Genomic DNA, 19,669 nt, shown 5'->3' with positions numbered 1-19,669 from the left:
TCAAGGTTTTTAGTGGTATATTTTGTATTTATAGTACGGTTAACTAAAACATTAAACCTTTACTAGCTTATGTAGTTGTACGTATCTCGCAAACCAGGCCACTCATGTTGACTGAGACATTATAACGCTTGCAAATCCAGACAGAGAAACTTTGATATTAGAAAGTACTACAGTTGATTTCCTGGTGAGGTCAAAAGCTACATAATGCTGCGACCCGGACAGTCAGGGCACTTGCCACGTTCACTGAACTGTTTAGCACACCGGCACCATATAGCGCGCTCCACAATCTGCTGTGGTGAGATATATGCATTGTTAGGACGGGCTTATACTCCATACGAGCTGTCGTTTAAATAATGAAAATATTTACCCATTGCCATTGTAGAAAGTGCGAGACGTAATAACTCGATTACAACTGGTTTCCCTTTCGACGAACTCGTAGTCGTATCTCTGATTTGTTATTCTGGTGTCACTGTGCTGCGATAGTTCCTTAACAGAGTCACTAGCCTCTATCTGAGAAACCAGGCCATTGCAACACTGAGTTTATAAGTAAGTGTCGTTTAGCATTGATAGATCACTGGCCCAGAACAAAGCGACTTATTTGTACGGGCCAGGTCTACCACGTCTAGTGGTCGAAAATTCAACAAAAAAATGCAATGTGCAAACTTAATTATCAACGATTCTGGTATATTTTTTCATAATCTGACATTTAATATTTTAGAATGAAATTAAACATTTCTAAAAAAAAAACTGAGGCTAATTAAGCTGTACAATGATTCTATTGAAAAAAAAAACATACAAAAGTAATTAATTAATTAATTGACATTGAAAATCAATATTAACCATTTATTGATAACCGAATATTAAATAAATCTATTATGAATATATTGTATTTTAAATTTTAGCATAATTAAAACCGTACAACTTCCATGTAGACTATATTTTTTGTAAAAGGTCTGTCGTCATTTGCTAAATTGCCTTCGCCACTGTTATTGGAAATAAATGATTCTACCCGACTGGGGGCAATATAGTTGCATACGGCTGTTCATGGGAAAACACAGGTTGTCTTAGTAGGATGCCAACGTTACCAAAGGTTTGACATTGATATTTGTTGTCATGACAAAAGCGTGTATGATAGGGTTTGAGTCCTTTGAAAACCGAATTGCATAATGGTTCCTGAATATGTAAGATTTATTCGAGGAATCAAAATACTGTACGTTCACATTTGCTGTTTCAGACAAGACCTCGCAATCAATAGTATTTCTATGCATGGCTTTGATTCTCATCCTTATCCCATTCACTAATGATTTTTATGTATTTAAATTTCCAATTAAAAGGACAATGCCATTTATTTTACAAGACAATTTATGAGGTGGTAAACCACTGACATCAATTCATCACTGAAAATTTGTATCATAACTAAAATACATTTTGTTCCAGAATTTCTTTGTTGATCATAGAGCAAGAATTATTAGGGGGAAAACGGAATTAACATCCGTACTGATAAAATATTATCTGCAACGTTTCCAAAAATGTCATAAATTATTTTTGCCTCTTCGCTGGTATTTTTCTATTAACATAATAGACAACAAGTTTCTTTATATATCTATAAAGTCAATTATATTAAGGTCTATTGAATACTCTAATTCACCCCACGCTGTAAATAAAACATGTAATTGGAGTTTCTTCCATTTGTTTTGATTGTTTGTTTATATTTCGTTGTTATTTCGTTCTACAGCATGGCAACCCATAAGGCCCATGTACATTTTTTTGAATTTTAAATTCATAATTGTTGTGCTTACTTTTGAGCATATTTTAATTCATAAAAGGATTTTGCACATATACAGTAAAATATATTTTTAACAGTATGCGTAGATTTTCCCTACGATGCACACGAGCTGAAGGGTTTCAAGAAACATGCTTGCCTATTAATGTATAGGATACTTTTAATGCAGGTAGACTAATCTTTAAAATAACAGACTTTTACCACAGGTTCACTTAAAAATGAATTCGAACAAGTAATTGTGATTGAATGTAATTGCTTTGAGTTTGACTAAGATCAACAACAATATCAGACAATCATCAGAATCGACTATGTGCTAAAGTCTGTGTCACTAGGCACTTAGTTACTTACTACTACTGATATGATTACTTTAGGCCTTACGCTTTAAAAATTTCTCTAAAACGTATGAAGATATAGGTATTTACATTATACAATGGTACTTACTTACACTATTTCGTGTTAAATCATGACAGCGAGTGTTCTAGGGCTCTTTATTAAGGTGCTGAAACAAATCAACTAGAATCACAACTTTAGACATGGTATTTCTATGGGCCAGTGATATAGTTGAGATAACATACGACTTCTCGTAAACTACTATATTTTATACCAGTGGGTTCGTTAACGGATTGCCTCGCTTCGTGTGTATTTGAAAGGTTAAGTTACTCGTCATATATTTTAAAAGTAAATTAATAATTCCTGAAAAATATTTTATGAACATTTTTAACTATCTAAATTAAACGCACCATCTTCCATTTTCAAACTATGACATCATAAAGTTGAGGGTTTTTTCTGTTAGTGTATGTTTTGTGTTTGTTCCGGGTAAATGCAAAAACCATTGGGCCATCTGGGCTTAAATTATACCAAAAGGTAGATTATGAGGAGTCACAGGCTTATTAGGTCCCTACCATGACGAATCTCCTTGAAAGAAAATCTTCTTGCAACACAACTTATCAAAATTAGCTGCAAGCTCACAATTGAACAGTCGCGCTCCCAAGTGTGGTTTAGATAATCGGATTTCAAGGCTACCTCAATTTTATATAGTTTTTTAAACAACATTTTTTCTGGCCAAAAAATGAATAATGATTTAAGTAGGCCTACTAATAACCCTTACAACATTACATTTTTTTATAGTAGAGAACTCGTGTGAACAGGGTAGATGGCACGGCAGGTGTTAAGCACGGAACTTCTGGTCTGATAACATTAGTTCGAATCCAAAAAATTAATAATGGTTTTGTATTTAGTCATGGCATAATACCATGGCACGGAGAATTGCTTTATCTACAAAACCTGAACAGGACAGGACAGGCAAGGAAAACTGTGTGTGTGGATCAACTAAAATAATAAAAGATTTGGACAAATAATTAATTGTTTATTTAAAGTAGTAGTATAACATTCAGAATATGAATGTCCCGAGGTGGACAGCCAGACACTGACCCGAACACTGTCCACTGTCCAGACTCCTGAACAACCCGATGAATCAATTAAACCTAAACCTCCCCCGTGGCTGACGTCCTCAATATGCAGAAGCTACATAGTACCCGGGGCCTCTTGTACAATCAAATAACTCGCATTTGACTTCAAGTCCCCAAATTATTATAGGGTCGAGTGAAGTATAATTGATTATCCAATAACCGCTATAAAGAACAAATATATAGGCATAAGTAGTAAACAAGAAGTGGTTTTAAAATAAATTGTATTAGCAATCTGACACATACTTTCTCCCATTAGCTTGTCAACAACATGTATGGGTAAGAGATGAGAGTAGCTTAATATTTAATAGGTAAAATCACAAAAGTTGCATTAACTTTTAAACCGTAATTTTTATATGAATTGTATAAAAGCAAGTACCTGGGGACCGAGCTTTGCTCGGGGAAAATTTACTGAAGTTTACTCTGAAAAGTATTGCAGATACATTAATCCACTCCCAATCTCCACACTGCTCACCTTCACTACTTACTTCACCACTCCCTACGTCGTGGACCTGTTTGCCCTCCTTCCCTATACCATTTTAGAATTGCAGATACATAAATGTCACAGACAGTTCCCACACTCTGCACTGCTAGCATTACTACTTCCTACACCATTTCCTACGTCATGGACCTGTTTTCCTCCCTTCTTGTAGCATTTTAGGATTGTAGATACCTTAATGTAATTCCCATAAACAGTTCACAGACTCCAGACTGCTCACCTTTACTACTTCCTTCACCACTTCCTACGTCGCGGACCTGTTTCTCTCCCTTCCAATGGCATTTTAGGATTGCAGATACCCTAATCTAATCGTCATTAACAGTTCCAACACTCCGGGCTGCTTGCCTTTACTACTTCCTTTACCTCTTCCTGCGTCGCAGACCTGTTTCCCTCCATTCCCATAGCATTTTAGGATTGTAGATACCTTAATCTAATCGTCATAAACATTTCCCACACTCCGGACTGCTCACCTTTACTACTTCCTTCACCACTTCTTACGTCGCGGACCTGATTCCCTCCCTTCCCATAGCATTTTAGGATTGTAGATAACTTGATCTAATCGTTATTAACAGTTCCCACACTCCGGACTGCTTACCTTTACTACTTCCTTCACCACTTCCTACGTCGTGAACCTGTTTCCCTCCCTTCCCATAGCATTTTAGGATTGCAGATTCCTTAATCTAATCGTCATAAACAGTTTTCACACTCCAGACTGCTCGCCTTTACTACTTCCTTCATCACTTCCTACGTCGTGGACCTGTTTGCCCTCCTTCTTTATACTATTTTAGAATTGCAGATACATAAATGCCACAGACAGTTCCCACACTCTGCACTGATAGCATTACTACATCCTACACAATTTCTTACGTCATGGACCTGTTTTCCTCCCTTCTCGTAGCATTTTAGGATTGTAGATACCTTAATGTAATTCCCATAAACAGTTCCCAGACTTCAGACTGCTCACCTTTACTACTTCCTTCACCACTTCCTACGTCGCGGACCTGTTTCCCTCCATTCCCATAGCATTTTAGGATTCCAGATTCCTTAATCTAATCGTCATAAATAGTTTTCACACTCCAGACTGCTCGCCTTTACTACTTCCTTCACCACTTCCTACGTCGCGGACCTGTTTCCCTCCATTCCCATAGCATTTAAGGATTGCAGATACCTTAATCTAATCGTCATACACAGTTTTCATACTCCAGACTGCTCGCCTTTACTACTTCCTTCATCACTTCCTACGTCGCGGACCTGTTTCCCTCCATTCCCATAGCACTTTAGGATTGCAGATTCCTTAATCTAATCGTCATAAACAGTTTTCACACTTTAGACTGCTCGCATTTACTACTTCCTTCACCACTTCCTACGTCGCGGACCTGTTTCCCTCCATTCCCATAGCATTTTAGGATTCTAGATTCCTTAATCTAATCGTCATAAACAGTTTTCACACTCCAGACTGCTCGCCTTTACTACTTCCTTTACCACTTCCTTCGTCGCGGACCTGATTCCCTCCATTCCCATAGCATTTTAGGATTGTAGATAACTTGATCTAATCGTTATTGACAATTCCCACACTCCGGACTGCTCACCCTTACTACTTCCTTCACCACTCCCTATGTCGTAGACCTGTTTGCCCTCCTTCTTTATACTATTTTAGAATTGCAGATACATAAGTGCCACAGACGGTCCCCACACTCTGCACTGCTAGCCTTACAACTTCCTTCCCCATTTCCTACGTCATGGACCTGTTTTCCTCCCTACCATTACATTTTAGGATTGCAGATACCTTAATTTAATCGTCATAAACAGTTCCCACACTCCAGACTGCTCGCCTTTACTACTTCCTTCACCACTTCCTATGTCGTGGACCTGTTTTCCTCCCTTTCCATAGCATTTAAGGATTGCAGATACCGTAATCTAATCGTCATAAACAGATCCCACACTCCACACTGCTACCCTTGACTATAGAATCTAGTAATCTTCAGTATAATCTTTGCTCAATAGGAACAACTGATGTTTTTCCTTTTGTACTGTATTTTGTTTTGCTAGTGTACTGTAGATAGACAAATTACAAGTCTTTTGTTTACTTTTTCCTTGTTATTTAATTCAGCCAACATGGTTACCTAGCAACCCATAAGACTAATGTTAAAAAAATGTGATTTTCAGTTTCATTTTTCTACGTAATTAGATTTTTGTTGGCAGTTCTAATTGCAGTAAACTCGTTTTTAGGCCAGAAATAAACTATATACAACATTTGAAGAAAATCGTCGGAGCCGTTTTCGAGATCTTGGTGCAAGCATACATACAAGCAAACTTTGCTCGTATTAGAGTATAGGATATTTGTTTAGAATTACGGGAGTGCCGATGGAAACCTGTGAGGGTGCGTGCGTTTGAAGGGACCTGACCTGGTTTCCATCAGCACTCCCGTTTTGCTAACAATTTTATTAACAGACGAATTTCAATCAAAACAGGTTTTTTTAAATCCATTTTTATAAATCAAAATTTCACCATGGAATTTGATATATTTTCTCAAATCTCTTAACTCGAAACTAGGGCGTGAGATAAAGACAGTTTGCTTGAGTAAGTCACGTGGTACCTGTAGAAATCAGGAGGCTTCTATCATAGACGAGGTTAACCGATGGTGGTATCTTTCATTCTGCCCGGCACCGCGAGGTAAAAGATTTCTGATCTCACATCAGGTAATAATGCGATGGCCATTCCCGTATTTTCCAAATTAGATCAGAAATTGTAGGCTTACATACTCGTACATTTGTCATATTGGTCGTCTGGTATTCTGACCTTCTGAATGCAAACCACATGTTAAATTTGACTAACATCAACTGATAAAAAGTGCTTGAAATTTAAATGATTTGGTACTACTAGATCTTGGGACATCCAAAGTCTGGCCAGTTTCAAAATGTAAAATTGAACGAATTCCATAGGAACATAAATAGTTTGGCGATGTTTGTGCTTTCTATGGTTTCGCATTAGCTTACAGACAATGCTTACACATTTAACTGGTTTGATGTTGATGAGATGGAGATGATTTGCTTACGTTCCACCACGCACACGCCTGATACCCATGTGGACAAATTCGAATGACGGGGAAGTTTACAGTTAATAGGCCAACAATAGTGATGAACAATATCATACAATATGATGCAATGGTATATTTCAAACTAAACTCTTTAGGCCTATATCACACCATATACTATTTTCGCTAAACTATTTTAGGCGGCACAACTATTCATCATATTTTTGTATCATTAATTTGTGGCCTATATTTTATGCTATTATAGTTTATTAAATGTCATAGTCGGAAGTGCATGAAAGTTAATTGACACAGCATCACACCGGTTCAACAAATGCATGTCCAATAAAGCACGGCTAATTACTACTAGGTATAAAGAACAAAACTAATTGTTCAGGAGATGATCTTGTATGCAAAAATACTCGTAATTATCCCAATCACGTTACTTAGAAAATTTAACAATGAAAGGTCGTTAAACCATGTTTTGAAAATGCCATTGCAAAATACTTTGTAGTTATTTTTTACTTGAATGATAATCTTGACGATCCTCCTTCAGTGCCACGACTCCATTGCCTTCAGCGGCTGTAGTTTAAAGATGGATGGAAATAAAAAAAAATATAAAAAAAAAACTTACGAAGAATGCCTGAAACGAAGAATAGCTCCTCTGATGAATTAAACGCAGTATTCGTCGATTATCCGGTCCTAAGTTATCCAGTTTCCTCTTAATCAGCTGTATATCCCGGGCCTCATCACCGAGCTAATCTGTATATTCATGTTTCGCGTCGCCAAATGAGGGAAGATCCGCATTTCTAAATTCTCGATTGTCTGTCCCGATTAGTTATTCATTTAGAGGTATTGAAATTTCACTCCCGACGTATAATAAGTTCGTTGGGGCCACCAAGGCCGGGGCCCGTGCACGTGAGGCGAGGACATGTGACTAAGGCCCCGGGCCCTCACTGCACTGACGTTAGTTTAGTCTTGGAATGTATTTACGGTAATGGTAATTCATATCACATCACACCAGCTGGGAGTTCATGTTATGGAATACACAAGGTTGTACAAACACGTGTAGTTTCCATATCTGAAAAGATCTCATGAGTGACAGCCAGACAAGCATTGTGTCAACCTGCCATAAGTGTATTGGTCTTTTCGTCGAACCTTAACTCTTGCATTACTTACTCCATTCACTTTGCTTCTAATTATTTATACTACACTAGAGGTAGTCGTGGTCAAAAACTTGACCAGAAATATGTAATGTAGCCTACAGACTATTATATTTTCACAACACGCTGTAAATAAAACATGTGATTGGAATTTCTTCCATTTGTTTTTATTTTCTGTTTATAGTACAGGTAAAATAATACAAAAACACTCCATATAAACAACAAAATTTGTACATTCATGAAATTTCACCTGTGAGTTACTAATTATGAGAAATGAAGATCCGATGAGTCCCCAAAATTTTGGGCGTCCTAAGGCCCTTTTTGGGGCCCTTTTTGTTCCGAAGGGCCCTTGTTCCTGAATAATTTTGTTTTTACGTTTAAGGTCGAGTGAGGTGTGGTTTTCGATGGTTTTAGTTATTTTAAATCGATTGGGACTAGTTTTAAGTGTACTAAACCACTCTATACAGGGTGTTTCGAAATATTATTACTTTTTACGATATTTAAACATTTATTCATAAAGTGATAAGATTAGTTACCTCCATGCTCTATATAAAAGGGGATTATTGAAAATAACTGTAATTCTTTACTATATAAGAGGGAAAGATCACAAGGAGTAAGAGAAAATATTAAATACCCCCGTCACAGCAAACCTGCAGACTAAGCAAATTTTCAGTTGCCCGATTTTCAATTAAATCTAAAATAGCATTGAGTTTAATGAATACTTAGGTTTGCTGCAACAAGGAGGCTAGTAAAGTGTGTTTATGGTAAAATATTAATAGCCTAGTATAAAACAAATAAATTTGACAAGTTTTTACTAAGACATATCTATAAACAAACAAACAAAATCATTTTACAGTATTTTCCTTAAGAATAGCATGGAATTTAAAATTTACAATTTTTGAATTTTATTCGTAACTAATACACTTACAAAACACGTTAATATACTAAATTATTTGTTTTCTTTGAGCTCTTTAAAATTCTCTAGAGAAAAATTGGGAAACTTTGTCTTTTGAGGGTCAAAGATTACACATTTTTACCACATAAAACCCTGTTCCATGGACCGATAATGCCGGTTTCGTTAAAATTGAACCAAAATTACTCGAATTATCATGTTTACGGACACGTATATAACATGTATATATTATATTATATATATGTATATAAACACACATATAATATTTTGAGTGGATGGTGCTTTAGGCTTCTGGGGACATTGAAATGAAAACGTAAACCGGTTTCGGGTCTATGCTTTGCCATAAGACCTTCGGTAATAGCTTATCTCCTATATGGGATGTTCGCTAAAAGGGGATGGATTAAGTTTTACACTATTTGGATTTCACTATAAACTGTAGGTCCAGTTGCCATTAGCTGTATGGGCTATTAATTAACAGCTGTGTCTAAGGAACATGTCGGCCTTAGTCACTAACAAGATCGCGCCACTCATCCTACACTCATCCTTCACTCATATTTGGGTTAAAATACGCACATAGTGGCGTCCCCATCTTAAAATAATTGAATTGAATTGAAAAACTATAACAAAATGACATAGGTTACTAAGAAAAAATTTCAACTTTTAAGTTGGTGTGAATAATCTTTCAACGTGTTATTATGCAAATCTATTAATACCAATTGTTAAAATTCTTTTCTTAGGTATTCCTTTCTTAGGATTTTTCTTAGGTAGTTATTTTAAGTTATTTTTTTTACATTCATTAAAATTTAAAACAATTGTATTTGTATAAAACCTTACATTACATTACATATTAAAATAAAGTACTTAAACTAAAGCGATTTTTCTACAATTGCCGTAGTATCTCTTTTTACAATTTCATCATCACAATAATTATTATCAGACGACTCATTAACAATTTTATTATTCTTAGCAACTTTTCCATCTTTACTGATTTTGTCCAAGTTGGTGTTCAAGCAGGATTCCCCTTTACAAACCTAAAACCTTGAATCTTGTAGAACAGGCAACACCAATCTTAAAGCACGAACAATGTAGTGCAAAAACACCTTTCATACATACTGACGTTTGCAACTTGTATCTTAAGTTCCTCAAACTTATTTTCAATCAATACAAGTACGGTTATCTTTCGTGGTTATGACGACCAGGACAGCACTAACATCAGAGCAGAATTGTCGGTACAAGCATTTTTGTCCTGAACAATGGGAACGAGGTTTATGGGATAAAAATTGGGTTTTCTTATTTTCTTTACCCTCAAAACACAAAGTTTCCCAATTTTTCTCTAGAGAATTTTAAAGAGCTCAAAGAAAACAAATAATTTAGTATATTAACGTGTTTTGTAAGTGTATTAGTTACGAATAAAATTCAAAAATTGTAAACTTTAAATTCCATGCTATTCTTAAGGAAAATACTGTAAAATGATTTTGTTTGTTTGTTTATAGATATGTCTTAGTAAAAACTTGTCAAATTTATTTATTTTATACTAGGCTATTAATATTTTACCATAAACACACTTTACTAGCCTCCTTGTTGCAGCAAACCTAAGTATTCATTAAACTCAATGCTATTTTAGATTTAATTGAAAATCGGGCAACTGAAAATTTGCTTAGTCTGCAGGTTTGCTGTGACGGGGGTATTTAATATTTTCTCTTACTCCTTGTGATCCTTCCCTCTTATATAGTAAAGAATTACAGTTATTTTCAATAATCCCCTTTTATATAGAGCATGGAGGTAACTAATCTTATCACTTTATGAATAAAAGTGGTTTAGTACCCTTAAAACTAGTCCCAATCGATTTAAAATAACTAAAACCATCGAAAACCACACCTCACTCGACCTTAAACGTAAAAACAAAATTATTCAGGAACAAGGGCCCTTTGGAACAAAAAGGGCCCCAAAAAGGGCCTTAGGACGCCCAAAATTTTGGGGACTCATCGGATCTTCATTTCTCATATTATAAGTAACTCACAGGTGAAATTTCATGAATGTACAAATTTTGTTGTTTATAAAACCCTATTTTACCTGTACTATTATATTGCGTTGTAATTTCGTCACCAGAATGTCAACCCATAAGGCCCATGTTAATCTTTTTCAATTTAAAATTATCTTTTGTGCTTATTTTTGAGTCTATTTTAATGTTTGAAGGGATTTTGCACACCTACAGGAATAGTATATTTCACAACTAGTCACGAAAGTGAGCCATTTCGGGGCGAGATAGTGTTTTATATGCGATTCGAAATAGGACTTGTGTGATGAGTATTTAACGATACTTTTTATCACTATGAAAAAAACCACTTCATCAAACTTAAAAAAAAATATCTGACATTTCGTAATCCATTCATTTTTCCAATTTAACAATACTGCTGAACAATTAATTTTAGTGTAAAATAAGCTTACAACGAACTGCCAAAACAATAGTTATTTGTGCAACTAGAGAGCAAAGTGAGGCGATCGCACTTTGCACGAGTTGCACATTATATTTTTCCTACAGTTACCATAAAACAAATAAATTGGTAAAGAAACGTGCCTTCACGTTGCAAATCTGGAGTGAGACAAAGTAATTAGAGTGAGAGAATGTTAACATTGGCTGACTGATGAGCGAATTGGCCACTTGCTTTCTCAAATCAGTGAGAGAACATGTACATTGTTAGGTAACTGAAGGACAAATATCTTTCTAACAGTATGCGTAGATTTTCCTTGCGATGCACACGAGCTGAGAAAATAAGTGTTCAATAAAAATGCTTGCCTATTAATATATAGGATGAGCAATGTGTTAAAACCAGTATAAAGAGCACCCTCTACGCAGACTATATTTTACACATATTTTTACTATATTTTACACTCTAGTACCATTCTAGATGTAACAAAACAATCAGCTTATTGACATTGATTAATATAAAACTGTGAACAGCCTTAACCTTATGATTGGAATTCTCTATTTTAAACGAGGTACAAAGAAATGTTTGTTCTGTATGATATTACAAATAAATAGTTTTCATCATCGAAAAATTTTATTAAGAATAGAAGTTTGATTCCGGACTTTTTATATTTGCCCTATATTAAAATCACGTCAGATGTATTAATAGTCGTTGTGGCAAAATAATTCATTTATTAATTATTTTAGCTATCGTAAACTACTTGTAAAACACTACAATAATTCGTTATAGTCTGATTAAAAAGGAATTTTAATACTGCATAGATTAAACCATTACTACTAAAAATACCCCCACCGTATCAAACCTGCAGACTAAGTGAATTTCCATTTGCCTGATTGGATTCACACTAAATTGTCTCCTTTAAAATATCACATTTATTCCATATTTAAATAGAATTAGTTTAACGAGTACATAGGTTTGCTGCAACAGTAAGGTTAAAAAGGTGTTTTTGTTGTTGTTGTAAAATGTTCATAGTTTTGTAAGAAATGAATGTATTTTCCAAATTTGATCAAAATATGTTCATAAACAAGCAAACTACAACAGTTTACTTGTTCATCATAAGAATAACATGAGAATTTTAAAATTAAAATTTGTTGGAATTTTCTCGGTAGGCATTAGGCGCATAATAACGCTTCAATATACCAAATTATTTTTGTTGTTAATTTATAAAAAAATGTTGGAAAGAAATTGTGAAATTTTGTGTTTTTAGGGTCAAACATGGGAAAACCCTATTTTTACCCCATAAACCCCCGTTACCATAGTCCAATCATGCTGGTTAATTTAGGTTTACACGTTTATACCAAATTTCATCAAAATCGGATCATTTTTTCTCGAGTTATCGTGCTAACGGACACACACATATATATTTATGAATTTGAACGGAAGGGTGTTTTTGACCTCTAGGGACCTAAAACGAAAAAAGTAAATTGGTCCCGGGTCCAGGTCTTACCATGAAAACTACTGTACTACTGTTCAGCTTATTCCCTATGGGAAATTCACTAAAAGGTAACCAAACTGTTAACTGTTAATTTATACAGTAATGTGTTGTTTAGAGGCGTATTTTTCGTAGTAACGCCTTTTGGAGCAATGTTGTGCATCAAATTCCTGCACGAGTCTCTCGGATAGTAGCCTACCGGAAGTGTGTAAAGCCTTGTTTCTTGTTTCGTGTTTTCTGGCTTTTACTTGGAACTCTCATGGACTAGTTTGCAAACATATATTAAGCAAATGGGCTCTCTACATTGATTGCATCTTAGCGTGAGAAATATTTTGGAAAGTCTCGGCAAACATATTTCTGCAAACAATTCCCTGGTGTGGACGTAGGTTTACAACAGCCATCGCCACGCCGCGCCGTCTCAACGTCAGCGGCAATACTAGCATACTAGCATCGGAGGAAATTCGAGTCTCATTGGAGTTTGTTATTGTAAGCGCGAGTTGGAATTTATAACTGTTGAGGTTATAACGGTTATATCTTTGTGTATACAGTACAGTATTTTCAACACGAACGTAAATGGAGGTCTATTAGTATTCACCAACTCAAAAGATTGTGCTATAGATGAACTATATACGACATTAGTTCATCTATGATTGTCTTCTTGAAACTCGACTCCCCTTTCCAAGTAGGATTCTATTTACTTTATTTATAAGCATAAAATATACTTATACAGTGTGTTTGCAGGTTGTTTGGAAATTATCACATTGCTACGCATATAAACAATACGTAAAATAGCTTATTTCTCATGTGGTAGAAAAAAACTAGTTAATTGTTCAAACAATTATATTTTCCTACAGTTACCTAACAATGTACATGTTCTCTCACTGATTTGAGAAAGCAAAGTGGCCAATTCGCTCATCAGTGAGACAATGTTAACATTGTCTCACTCTAATGACTTTGTCTCACTCCAGATTTGCAACGTGAAGGCACGAAATAGTGAGCACGTAACATGCAGGCAACATCGTATGCGCGCGAAATACGTTGGTAGCACTGGCTGTAAATCAGCTGGTCAGCTGTTGTACTGTTGTATTTGTCACTTCACATTAAATGTTATATTAAAAGTCACTTCTGTGCAAAAATAGGTTATGTTTCTTCATAAATTATGGTAACAAATTATGGTTTTATGGTAACTGTAGGAAAAGTATAATGTGCAACTCGAGTTCAAAGAACAATTGCCTCACTCGAGAAACCATTCCTCACTCGCCTACGGCTCGTGAGTAAGGATTTCTCTCGAGTGAGTCAATTGCTCACTTTTCTCACTAGTTGCACAAATAACTATTATCAGCTGATTGGTTGAAAAAGAAATCGACAAGTAACAGCTGATTAGCATGCATAAATACACATAATGACACATTAATTGAAAAAAGTATTTTAAATGTGTTATAGTCTACTAGTTTATTATATAATTAAAATATTGGGAGATAAAAAGGGTCATAACTTTGTTATTTTTAACCGATTTTGTTAATTAAGATGTAATTAGATTTTTTTAGTTTGATAACTGTTATTAGCCTTTGTGTTTTTGGTAAAATTCTTCGTTTTCAAGATATTAATTTAACAGGCCCCTATCACACTACTTGACAATAATTTTGGGAAAAATTAATACACAATCAGCACATTTAAAAAAATGGCGACTCAATCTTGAGTCAACATAGATATTTTACTGCTGCATATTCCAATACTCGCGGAGCGAGCTGGTCTTGTGGTAGAGCGCGGGACTTCGGTCCCTGAGGTCCAGATTCAAATCCCGCAAAATCATCAATGGATTTTATCCGATATCCGGGAACCCATAGGTCTAGTCTGAAGTAATGTTAGAAACAATCAGGGGCTGTGCTTAACGTCCTAGTACCAAAAAACAGGGACTAATACCCGTATGACTCTAAACAAAAGCTTTACATTCGTATGTTATTTATTTCCTAAAATGCTTAACTTTATGTGAGAGTTTAACTTATTGTAATGAATTTACTTATTTCCCATATAGGGAATAAGCTATTACTGTAGTACTCATGGTAAGACCTGGACCCGGGACCGGTTTGCTTTTTCGTTTTGAGGTCCCTAGAGGCCAAAAACACCATCCATTCAAATTCATATGTATATATATATGTGTGTGTGTGTGTGTGTGTGTGTCCATTAGCACGATAACTCAAGCAAAAATGATCCGATTTTGATGAACGTATAAACGTGTAAACCTACATTTATTCGAACCAGCATGATCGGACTATGGGAGCGGGGGTTTATGGGAGGTTTTATGGAGTAAAAATTGGTTTTTCCCATTTTTGACCCAAAAAACATGAGATTAATTATGTTTTACCCTACCAAACTGAGCCACCAACTCTCCCTGTTAATTCTATTAGCAGTTAGTTCTATAGCTTTGCAGCAAGTAAATTTTCTTCTATGTATAACTGAAGGGGTTATTCATAACCATGTTGCGGACCGGGTCTGTACTTTGCCTAGCGCTGGGTTAGAACATGGTACCTCTATTCTGGAGGCCTGGGTTCAATCCCACCAGTCACCATTGGCTGTTTATTAAATGATCATGTTGGCCCAGGCCCAGTGGTTCAGAGACCACTTTAGTGTTTCTTAGGCAAGGATATTTGTCTTGGTATAAGAGATCCTTCCACAAAAGCAATACAAGAATTGGATTGGTTGGATTAAGATGACTGAATGGCCGGCCTTAGTGCTGCCTCTACCATTGGTCCAGTACAAAGTGTTATGATAATATAGATCTCCAATGCTAACCACATCCTACTCCCTCCAAGCATTCTATTCACTACTCTTTGTAATTTCAAATTTCATAAAATAAAGTTACTATTTTATTCAATTTTAACTTCAAAGTTTTCAGATTTTTGATTAGTAAGTTACTTTGAATAAAATCATAGTCTCTGTTGAAAATCATATTTTAATGTAAATCATCTGTTTCATAAAAATTTCACATTTTAAACCCTTTGCAGCACTGAACCTTTGAACACACATAGAAATAAATCAAAAACCAAAAACATTAATTTCAACAATTCAAATTTGTCTATATGAGTGTGTCTATCATCATGACCATGATAACTCAAGCAATTGTGGACCAATTTTGCTGAGAATTGGCAAAGAATGTGTAGGGCTTGATAAACTTGAATGAGTTTGCGAACCAGCTAGATTGGGAACTGGTAATGGCAGTAATGGGAACAGAATGTAAGTAGGGTTTTGAAATTCTTCAAAAATTGTGCATTTTTATCAAATTGGATGAAAATACCCAATTTTTATTGCAGTCATTTTATAGAGCTTAAAAATAATTTTAAAATATTTTTGTTGGCTAATAAAGAGATGAAAACAAAAATAAAAACGCACATTTAAAACTCCCATGTTATTCTTATAGATAAAATAACTTAACTGTTGTAATTTGCTTGTTTAATGTTTACAGTACAGATAAAAATCAGCTATTGTCAACTCAGCAACTATAACATGTAAATTTATAATGTAAACAATTTCATTTAGCAATTGTTGATTGTAGTTAATATTTGCCTTATTGTAAACACTTTAACAACATTAACACAATCTAATAGACGAAACAATTGAATCACTTACTAAACAGCTGCTTGTTTCCATTATTTATAGGCATGCACTGTGGATGCGATACTCCCTGGTGTGGATTAACGTCCGCACGAGTGAGTACTACGACAATCCGCTGTACTTTCCTGATAAGTAGACCAATTCGTAATATACCAAGGCAAAAATGTGGTTCGGATTCCACAATAAACTGTGTAGGTCCCTTAGTTGCCATTAGCTGTATGGGCTATTAATTAACAGCTGTGTCTAAGGAATGCCGGCCTTAGTCACTATCAAGACTACAAGATCGCACCACTCATCCTACACTCATCTCCATTCATACTTGGCTTAAAATACCTACTTTGTATGTAAAAATTGGTGTATATACCTGCTTCTTGTAATCCAAATTGTTGCTGTTATGACGCAACTAGTTTCGACTTATCACGAAGTCATCTTCGGACGTCCAGGGGATGTCAAATCACTTCATCAGAAGGTCGTCAATACACACATACGTTCATACACGAACATGGTCACGGTTACGAACAAAAACACAGACACGAACATTGAAACGAAAAAAGTACGATTTAACGAGTAAAAGCTAAAAATGGTAACACCGGTGAGGATTATGCGTCACGGCCGGATGGATGTAGCATCTAGACTGTACTTTGTATGGTTGCCATTTAATAATAAAGTATTAAAGTATTAGCAAATTAAATTGAAAACAAGTTAGAATTAGTTTTGAGAGGTTATCTTTAAATGAAAACTATTTCAGTTTTGTAATATAGTTTTTTCGAATAATGGTGCAATATGAACAAAAATGTAGTTCATCACACGGGCAAAAAGTCTTTTCAACCCATTGGTTACTAAATTTACTGGTTTAACTATTTTAGAAGTGCCTACAATAATTCAGGGATGCCAAAAAATATTCACTCATGTACTTTGGTTCTCTCAAATTTTAGCTTATGGTAGCAGAAGTCTTGCCCATTGTCCTATAAAATAAACTACTCAAAAGTTTAATTAAATTTCATTAATAAATTAATTTTCTGGGTTTTCTGTTACGAAATCCTATTGCTTCCAAGCTTATTATAACGAGGCAATCACAGTATAATGACAATAAAGTATGATTAGGATAATGATTATTGGAAAGTCATTGATTTTGGAATGGGTGAAATTATTTAATAAGAATGATAAATGGATGAAAACTACTATTTATAGCATTTAACATTAACTTGTCTGTAGAGGAGGGCCTTTTTCTTTGTCTCCTGGAACAAGATACTGGTTTGTTTCCCTTAAAAGTTTACCTTTAACTCTAAATTTAAACTTGTTCTATGTTCAGTCTTCAACAACGCAAGGAGGGTAATAATTGTTTATTTCTTATAATTATAATGTAGATAGTTTTTGTTACAGTTCAATAAGATTAACAAATGAGTAAATATCTAAACATATTATAAAATGCAAAGCCCTCACTGACTGACTCACTCGTCACTAATTCTCCTACTTCCCATTTACCTACAAATGAGGCTGAAATTTGATACACTGATTCTTTAGGCATTAAATAGGATAACTAAGTCGTTTTTATTCTGATCGAACTTTTGGGCTCCGCCCCAGTGGCTCTGGAGTTTCCCATGTTAACCCTATGAGCATTCATTATTTAAAAGGAATTTTAATGCATCTTAACAGCTATTTTAGTTAAACAAGTTGGTTCTGTGACGTTCAATAGCATTATAAAGTTACAAGGTTTACCATCAGGGTGCAGCACTGTTATTTTGTGTTTGAATGTATGACAACAGCTAATTTGAATCATTTAATGTTAAAACCCCATAACCAACATTTTTTTCGATTTTGACTTTTTAGTATAGTTTATTAATGATGAACAAATTGGAATACATCATATGGTGTGCAAAAATCACATAACTGGAAAAAAAATTTTCCCACAGTTACCTAAAAATGTACCGGTACATGTTCACTCACTGATTTGAGAAAGCTAAGTGGCCAATTCACTCATGACTCCAGATTTGCAATGTGAAGGCACGAAAGTGGCCAATTCGCTCATCAGTGAGACAATGTTAACATTGTCTCACTCTAATTACTTTGTCTCACTCCAGATTTGCAACGTGAAGGCACGTTTCTTTACCAATTTATTTTTTTATGGTAACTGTAGAAAAAATATAATTTGCAACTCGAGTGCAAAGTGCAACCGCCTCACTCGAGAAACCATTCCTCAAGTAAGGATTTCTCTCGAGTGAGGCAATTGCTCACTTTGCTCACTAGTTGCACAAATAACTATTGTTATGGAGTTTCTGCAATATTCAAATGAACTAAGAAGCAACAAGCTGTGATACACAATGAAAACTGTCAAATTAGGATTGTTTAATAAAGTTATGTTTATGTTTTAATTTAATAAATAATTTGTGGTATTTTGCAATAGGGCGATTGTAATTTTTAAGAGCATAATTTATCAACTTAATAACTTTATTTTTCCAAAGTTTTTTTTTACGTCGTGTATGTTTCCTCCTAAAGAAATTTCTGGGAAACGGATTAGCATTAATAATTTTAGTGCATTACTGATCAAGTCAATGACTTGGCTGGAAAGAACTAATATTATAGATATGAATGTTTGGAGTTTGTCAATAACGCTAAAACTACTTGACCAATTGAGCTGATTTTTTTCTTGAGTAGAGCCAAAATAACCACAGGCTTAAAGGATATAGTCATCTTGTAGCAAATTTCCCATATAGGGACGATAAAATCTTTGAGTATCTAGAAATTAGGGAACTGTGGGTGGATGGATATAACTAGCAATATTTCTTTCTCGCTCCGAATTATTCCAAAATGGTCGAACTGTTTAAATTTTTATGACGAATACATTGGGATACGATTACCCCCACAGTGGCTAGTGAGAGTGAGGTATATAGCGCTAGCAGCGACCAGTCCCCGCAGTTCCGATCTCAGTAGCATTAGTTTCAAACCAAAGATTGTTGCTTTAATATGTGTGTTAGTTAGGTAACGGTATTGATAGATTTAGTTCAGTAACAACATCCCCATGAAGGTATGTGTCAAAAAATGTCGCAAGTGAAATTATTCATTGCAACTTTATTTATTAAACATAGAAAACTATAAGGTTTTGAACAATTAATTTGGTTTGAATACCAGTAACGGTTATTATTTTTACGTGATAGTTAGTAATTTAATCACAAAATTTGAAAACAATTGTTTGATATGGTGTTATGTAGGGTAGTGAGTAAGAATTTTACATTTGAGAGTGAAATCAGAAATTTTATTGTTTTATTTTAAGTCCAAGCTAG

This window comes from Macrosteles quadrilineatus, unplaced genomic scaffold (assembly GCF_028750875.1).
Source record: "Macrosteles quadrilineatus isolate MER2022 unplaced genomic scaffold, UCM_ALF_1.0 Scaffold_2__2_contigs__length_208266976, whole genome shotgun sequence".
Lineage (NCBI taxonomy): Eukaryota > Metazoa > Arthropoda > Insecta > Hemiptera > Cicadellidae > Macrosteles > Macrosteles quadrilineatus.
This window is presented reverse-complemented; position numbering follows the sequence as displayed.